Genomic DNA, 8271 nt, shown 5'->3' with positions numbered 1-8271 from the left:
GCTCTGTCTCCTAGGCTGGAATGCAGGGGCCCAATCGCGGCTCACTGCAAGCTCTGCCTCCCAGGTTCACTCCATTCTCCCGCCTCAGCCTCCCGAGTAGCTGGGACTACAGGCACCTGCCACCATGTCTGGCTAATTTTTTGTATTTTTAGTAGAGATGGGGTTTCACCGTGTTAGCCGGGATGGTTTCGATCTCCTGACCTTGTGATCCACCGGCCTCGGCCTCCCAAAGTGCTGGGATTATAGGCGTGAGCCACCGCACCTGGCAAAAATTATTTATAAAATAATTCTTTTCAAAAAATTTTATGTATACATATTTAATTAAAATAGAATAGGCATAAACCAAAAAGAAGAAAAAAATCAGGATAAAGTGTCACTACCATTTTGTTTGCAAAAGGAATCAGGAAATGAAACAAATTACCAGAAAAATATTCTAAGTTCATCCCAAAGTAGCTAGGTTATATAATCTTAAGAGTCAAATGCCAAAATTAAGTATTATACCACTTAATCCACAAATGACCAAAAGGGGAGTCAAAAGTTTATCCTGGTTTAGGGTAATAATTTTAAAATATATAGCGATTTACTTCTCACAAAGTGGTACTGGCAACTTTTTTTTTTTTTTTTTTGAGACATAGTCTCACTCTGTTGCCCAGGCTGGAGTTCAGTGGTGCGATCTTGGCTCACTGCAACCTCCACATCCTGGGTCCAAGTGATTCACCTGCCTCAACCTCCCGAGTAGCTGGGATTACAGGCATGCAGCACCACGCCTGGCTAATTTTTGTATTTTTAGTACAGACAGGGTTACACCATGTTGGCCAGGCTGGTCTCGAACTCCTGACCTCAGGTGATCCCCCTGCTTCGGCCTCCCAAAGTGCTGGGATTACAGGCATGAGCCACTGCACCCGACCTCAAAGGCAATCATTCTAAATGTACTATGGTAGCATGTTAAAAATGGAAATATGCTGTAGAACTAAAGTAATATGAACAGCACTACTCATTACCTAGGAGAAAGGTGACTGGTTCTCACGCAAAGCTAAGCCTGTATCAGTCATCCTAATCACAATGATTTATAAAAGCATCAGGTTTCCAGTAGAGAAACTATTCTAGGAATGTCAGTAATCTCTTGAAAATTTCACGTCTATTAAACCACGATAAGGCTACAACTATTTTGAAATCTGAACAAGGTATCAGATGAAACAGTAAGATTCCCAGCCATAATGTAAGATAGAAAGGTCCTCATGCAGCATATGCTTGCTGGCTCCAGGAAAGCTTCATGTGCATAATACAGAAGTTGCCAAATAAGGAAACTGGAGCTACATTTCCATAGTTTCGTGAATTTTAAACCTCAGGAATGGCGTGATCCATTAGGCTTTTTGTAATGCTTGGTGCCATCCGCTTAATAATATGTTCATGGCCGGGTGCGGTGGCTTATGCCTGTAATCACAGCACTTTGGGAGGCTGAGGTGGGCGGATCACGAGGTCAGGAGTTCGAGACCAGCCTAGGCAATGTGGCAAAACCCTGTTTCTACCAAAAATACAAAAATTAGTCAGTTGTGGTGGCAGGTGCCTGTAATCTCAGCTACTTGGGGGGCTGAGGCAGAAGAATCGCTTGAACCCGGGAGACGGAGGTTGCAGTGAGCCAAGATTGCACCGTTGCACTCCAGCCTGGGTGACAGAGTGGGGCTCTGCCAATAAATAAATAAATAAATAGTTCAAAGATAAAAGGAGGCATGATCATAGTAGTAACTACAGTCTCATGTTGACAGTATGTCTGCAGTTTGAGAGTTCTTCAATCCAATGACATTCTGTCTATTGATTTCATAGATGTTATGTTCTGTGAGAAGACCATTTCTAGCTGCAGAGCTATTTTTCACTGTGGATGTTATTTTTCCTTTTTTTTTCTTTTTTTTGAGACGGAGTCTTGCTCTTTTCACCCAGGCAGGAGTGCAATGGTGAGATCTTAGCCCACTGCAACCTCCACCTCTCAGGTTCAAGCGATTCTCCTGCCTCAGCCTCCCAAGTAGCCAGGTGCTGGCCACCATGCTCAGCTAATTTTTTCTTTTTTTTTTGAGACGCAGTCTCACTCTGTTGCCCAGGCTGGAGTGCAGTGCAGTGGCCTGATCTCCAGTCACTGCAAACTCCGTCTTCCGGGTTTAAGCCATTCTCCAGCCTCAGCCTCCTGAGTAGCTGAGATTACAGGCTCCTGCCACCATGCCCGGCTAATTTTTGTATTTTTAGTAGAGACGGGGGTTTCACCATGTTGGTCAGGCTGGTCTTGCACTCCTGACCTTGTGATCCACCCGCCTTGGCCTCCCAAAGTGCTGGGATTACAGGCATGAGCAACCGCGCCCAGCCTATTTTTCCATTTTTAAGGTAAAACCAACATGTCCAGTGCTATCCTTATGCATGGTAATCGTCCGTTCAAAGGGCCTGTCACGAATTGTCATGTCATGGTAATCTCCTCTCCAAAAACCTGTTTGAGCACCTTGTGCGCTTTATTAGAGCTCCACCCTGCAGTTTTCACCACTGATCTGGAGTACTTGGTCCCCAAATCTCAGACCAACCAATGAGGCTGGAGAATTAGCCTGGACTAGCTGAACAAATATATCATTATCTATTGATTTGAGCCCGAGTCCAATTTTTCCATCTTGATCCTTACACAGAATGACTTCGCGAATCCCTTGCTTAATTTCTCCTCTCCGAATTCCAGCATCATTATCAGTTACAGGAGCCACCATACAGATCATACCGGAAGGTCTTGCTACCAACTGCCTCTGAACTGATGTACCAGAAACCACGGCCACATTTGCATGTATTTCTTCTTCATTTCTACTCAGACCCATGTATTGAGAGAGCTCCGGATATAGTTTGGGATAGAGATTTCCATCTTGAGAGATAGGAGCGGCAGCTTCTGACAAAATTGCTGGATTGACAGGGTTTTCAGAAAAAGCAGTTTGAGCCTGAATTACATTGTCTACCTTTAAGTCTCCAAGAGATGGATAAAGAGACATTTTTGCAGGATTCTTCTAGCCCACAAGGACCCGCTCGCCGCCGCCGCCGCCTCCAGTCACTGGCACCGACTTCTGAGGCCCGAGGGTTAGAGAGCGGCGCGCGCCCGAGGACCGTTCCCGAGGCGCGTCACGGCGCCGCCTAAAAGAATTCTTCATAGCTGGAAATATTTTACGTATTTTTGGTGACTGTTCTAAGGGGTGGCTTCTTGGGAAGGGCTGTTGAAGCCACAAAGATTTCTCTGGGCAATTGCACGCCATCTATGTAAGCATACCTTTGAATTCCTTCGGGCTTCCATTCAGAATGTTGTCCCAAGTCCCTGTATACCAGTTCTGGAGCTAGCCAGGCAACCAAGTTAAACCTCCGGATTTTCCCCAGGAGTGGCTGACTCTGCTGTTCTTTCTACCTATACTAGAGCGCCCTCTGCTGGACATACCAGAAGTAATTCTCAACACTCCATGTTTGGAATTGGCCCTCTCTCCCTCACTTGCCAGGAAAGATGACCCCTTTTCCTAGTGTGGGAGAAAGGCGAGTATTTCACTTCCTCTTATTTTCTCTCATCCCTCATCCCTCATCTCTCTCTTCCACCAAGACGGAACTCTTCCCATGAAGCGAACATTTCTGTTCGTGAGGTGGCTCTGAGCAGGGGTGAGACGCTCAGTTTTGTCCTGTTGCTGAGCCTAGCTCCCAGGTGACCTTGTTCAGGGTGAAGTGACACCGTGCGGACCATTGGGCCCTTGGGAAGGGCACCTAGAAACTCTAACTTATTTGCATTGGGATAGAATCGTTACGAAGAATGAGGTTAGAGACCAGAATGTACAGAATGTACTGAAACTCCCTTTCAGCTTTTCAGCAGCCAGCCCCAGGAGGACGGTGCGGTCAGACAGGACAGTGTGGCAAAGAACAGTGACAGTCCCTCAGCATGTGTTGATGAACAGCAAAGCTGTCCTAATGTGCACTGAGACGTCAGGTTCACTCATTAGCAAGAGTTTCATATCACATCCTGGCTTTACAGTGGTTGTTAGTTAAACAACTGATGTATCTTTTTTGAACAATTGAACAGGCAAAGATCAAATCTGCAAATGCCAAGACTCTACGGTTCATGGTGTGTATCTAAAAATAAACTGGCTGCTAAGGGGAAGTACAACTACTCCTGGGTCTGAAACCAAAGATAATTTCTACTGTCTAATAGAAGACATCTTTTTGTGCAGTAACCAACATCCTCTACAGCATTCTTATGATAAATATGAATGCCATGTGGTTCTTTTAATATTTCCTTGTTGTAGACTAAAATCTTGCTACCAAAGTGTAATTCACTAGAAAGAATTTGAGGGCGAGGCAGGGCTGTGTTCGGTATAAAAAGAATGGAGTCCAAAACACACATCAGGAGGAGGGCAATTCTGGCAAGGTGGTAAGTCACTGGATGTTTGCTTGGGTACATTTTCTTCCACAGTGAACCTTCCAAGCTGATTGAGGACACTATTTTCAGCAATGGATTATCCTCTTTCCTAGTTGCTAAATGATCATTTTTATTTCTTAATACTCAGCAAAGACCCACTCCATCCCAATTCATGAACACAGGATCTTTCTGACCTTGAGCAGAAAATTAGATTATTTAAAACAAAATGTAGAATGCTGAAAAATTTGTGGTCTTGCAGCGAATGCAGAAGACTCATTAGTCAATGGTTTAATAACTCTAAGCTAGGCCGGGCGCGGTGGCTCAAGCCTGTAATCCCAGCACTTTGGGAGGCCGAGACGGGCGGATCATGAGGTCAGGAGATCGAGACCATCCTGGCTAACACGGTGAAACCCCGTCTCTACTAAAAAAATACAAAAAACTAGCCGGGCGAGGTGGCGGGCGCCTGTAGTCCCAGCTACTCCGAGGCTGAGGCAGGAGAATGGCGTAAAACCGGGAGGCGGAGCTTGCAGTGAGCTGAGATCCGGCCACTGCACTCCAGCCCGGGCGAAAGAGCAAGACTCCGTCTCAAAAAAAAAAAAAAAAACAAAAAACTCTAAGCTATTATGTAGCATCACTTCTTAATCAGTTTTCATAATCAGATTGATTATATATCATATAATGGTGTGTAAAACACATGGAAGGTCATGTTGATTTAACCCAGACAAGATAATTTGTCCAGGCTCATCTTTTCAAAAATAACCAGTGACAGGACTGGGCACGGTGGCTTATGCCTGTAATCCCAGCGCTTTGGGAGGCTGAGGCGTGTGAATCACGAGGTCAAGAGACCGAGACCATCCTGGCTAGTATGGTGAAATCCTGTCTTTACTAAAAATACAAAAATTATCTGGGTATGGTGGTGCATGCCAGTAGTCTCAGATACTTGGGAGGCTGAGGCAGGAGAATTGCTTGAACCCGAGAGGTGGAGGTTGCAGTGAGCTGAGACTGTGCCACTGCACTCCAGCCTGGCAACAGAGCAACACTGTCTCAAAAAAAAAAAAAAAAAAAAATCAGTGATGGAATTTCACTATGTTGCCCAGGCTGGGCTCTAACTCCTGGGCTCAAGCAATACTTCATCTTAGCTTCTGGAGTAGCTGGGACTATAGGCATGAGCCACCTTGCCTGGCAGCAGTAATAATTCTTTTCTCTTTAACAGTGAAGGAAAGGCTGGGTGTGGTGGTTCAAGCCTGTAACCCCAGCACTTTGGGAGGCTGAAGTGGGAGGATTGCTTGAGCCCCAGAGTTCAACACCAGCCTGGGCAACATGGTGAAACTCCCTCTACAAAATTAGCCAGGCATGGTGGCATGTGACTGTAGCATGGTGGTGCACACCTGTAGGCCCAGCTACTCAGGAGGCTGAGGTGAGAGACTCACTTGAGCCCAAGAGGTCGAGGTTTCAGTGAGCCGAGATCACACAACTGCACATCAACCTGGGTGACAGGGTGATGCCCTCGTCTCAAAAAAAAAAAAAAAAGTGAATTAAAAAAATAGGTGATCAGTATGTTTGTCTTAATTTGTGTATTTGTTCTTGTGGAGCTTTTACACATCTGAATTGAGGCTGGGTTTTAAGTGGACGGTCCTGCATGTGCTTGTGGCTGGCATGGGCAATGTTGCACAGAGGAACCACATTAGGGTGTGGGTCTTGACATGGAAGACAGGCCCACCAGAGGATTTCTTTTTTTTTTTTTTTTTTTTGAGACGGAGTCTCGCTCTGTCGCCCGGGCTGGAGTGCAGTGGCCGGTTCTCAGCTCACTGCAAGCTCCGCCTCCCGGGTTCATGCCATTTTCCTGCCTCAGCCTCCTAGTAGCTGGGACTACAGGCGCCCGCCACCTCGCCCGGCTAGTTTTTTGTATTTTTTAGTAGAGACAGGGTTTCACCGTGTTAGCCAGGATGGTCTCGATCTCCCGACCTCGTGATCCGCCCGTCTCGGCCTCCCAAAGTGCTGGGATTACAGGCTTGAGCCACCGCGCCCGGCCCCACCAGAGGATTTCTAGTTAACATAGACCAAGCCCTCTCAGGAGGGAGGTTTGAGAGGGTAGCGGGGGCAACATCATTACTAAGAGGTGGGAATTAATTCTGGGGGAGAGAAGGGACAAAAAATCACAGATATTTATTTCAACAGCTATTACAATGGTTTGTGGTTTCCGCAGAGCCACAATACATACAGAGATACATGGTATATCCGTAGTATTAAAATTTCATGGTGAAGCGTGATTAGGAAAAAATGTCCGCTGGTATAGAAAGGGGCATTGATATGCTGGGGCAGCTCTTGAGGTGTGTTAGAGGCCATGCGGTGATGATGAAGACGATCAGGGTGATGTTACGCCTTTGTTGAGGGTGTATTTATTATATGCTAGGCCTGTGTAAGCACCACATGTACATGATGTCATTTCATATTCAAAAGACCAAGTACAGAAGGTGAGATTTGCAGAAGTTGGGTAAGTTGTCCAGGGGAGGTGGTAATGTTTAGTGTTTGAGCACTCAGGCTGAGGCATGAGAACAGGCCTCCGACGATAGCATTTACTAGTCATTGGACCTCTGGTAGGCCTCACTTCCTCAATTATAAATTGGAAATATTAATAGTAGCTTCTAAAGTGTTACTAGGGGAATATATGACAAAATACATATAAAGTGCATATAAAATGTTGAATAAATGTTAGTTATTATAAGAATAATTATATTAAATATAACAATATATTTAATATATATGCTATTTTAATACAATGACTATCGTATCTATAATATAAATATAAATATTATTATACATCTTATTTATGACATAAATATAACAATTATAATATTTTGCAATATGTAATATAATAAAAATTGTTACTATTATTATTAAGGTCTGTGCTCTTCACCACTTCCTTTTTTGTTTCAGCTAGAGTACTACACTTGGTTTCTTTTCTTTTCTTTTCTTTTTTTTTTGAGACAGAGTCTCGCTCTGTCGCCCAGGCTGGAGTGCAATGGCACAATCTCGGCTGACTGCAGCCTTCATCGCCCAGATTCAAGCAATTCTCCTGCCTCAGCCTCCTGAGTAGCTGGGATTACAGGCCTGCACCACCACGCCAGTTAATTTTTGTATTTTTAGTAGAGACGGGGTTTTGCCATGTTGGTCAGGCTGGTCTCGAACTCCTGATCTTGTGATCTGCCCGCCTCAGCCACCCAAAGTGCTGGGATTACAGGTGTGAGCCACTGTGCCTGGCCCCTAGAGTTGGTTTCAATGTGTGTACTTTTTTTTGCTTGTCTCCACTTCTTCTGTGTTTGATTTCTTCTCCTGTGTATATATTTTAAATATAGAGACAGAGTCTCACTATGTTGCTTAGGCTGGCCTTGAGCTCCTAGATTCAAGCAATCCTCCTGTCTCAGCCTCCCAAAGTGCTGGGATTACAGCGTGAGCCACCACACCTGGTCTCTTTTCCTATTTTCTTTTTTTAGACGAGGTCTCGTTCTGTTGAGCAGGCTGGAGTGCCGTGGCATGGTCTCAGCTCACTGCAGTCTCTGTCTCTCAGGTTCAAGCGATTCTCCTGCTTCAGTCTCCTGAATATCTGGAATTACAGGTGCCTGCCACCACGCCCGGCTAATTTTTTGTGTTTTTAGTAGAGAGGGGGTTTCACCATGTTGGCCAGGCTGGTCTTGAACTCCTGACGTCAGGTGATCCACCCGCCTCGGCCTCCCAAAGTGCTGGGATTGCAGGGGTGAGCCATTGTGCCCAGTCAACTTCTGTTCTTGATAAACATCAATAAATATGCCTTTAGGGATAATAAGCTGACATTTTAGGGCATAGCCAAGTGCACATAAAATAAT

The 8271-nt window shown here is 45.2% G+C and overlaps 1 pseudogene; it reads right to left on the bottom strand.

The window, feature by feature from the left end:
• Positions 1 to 830: 830 nt before the first annotated feature.
• Positions 831 to 3118, bottom strand: LOC117078800 (annotated as a pseudogene).
• Positions 3119 to 8271: the final 5153 nt, after the last annotated feature.

The sequence above is a fragment of the Trachypithecus francoisi genome, unplaced genomic scaffold, assembly GCF_009764315.1.
Source record: "Trachypithecus francoisi isolate TF-2019V2 unplaced genomic scaffold, Tfra_2.0 Lachesis_group7, whole genome shotgun sequence".
Taxonomy (NCBI): Eukaryota; Metazoa; Chordata; class Mammalia; order Primates; family Cercopithecidae; genus Trachypithecus; species Trachypithecus francoisi.
Note: the sequence above shows the minus strand (reverse complement) of the source record. Positions and strands in the feature narration are given on the sequence as shown.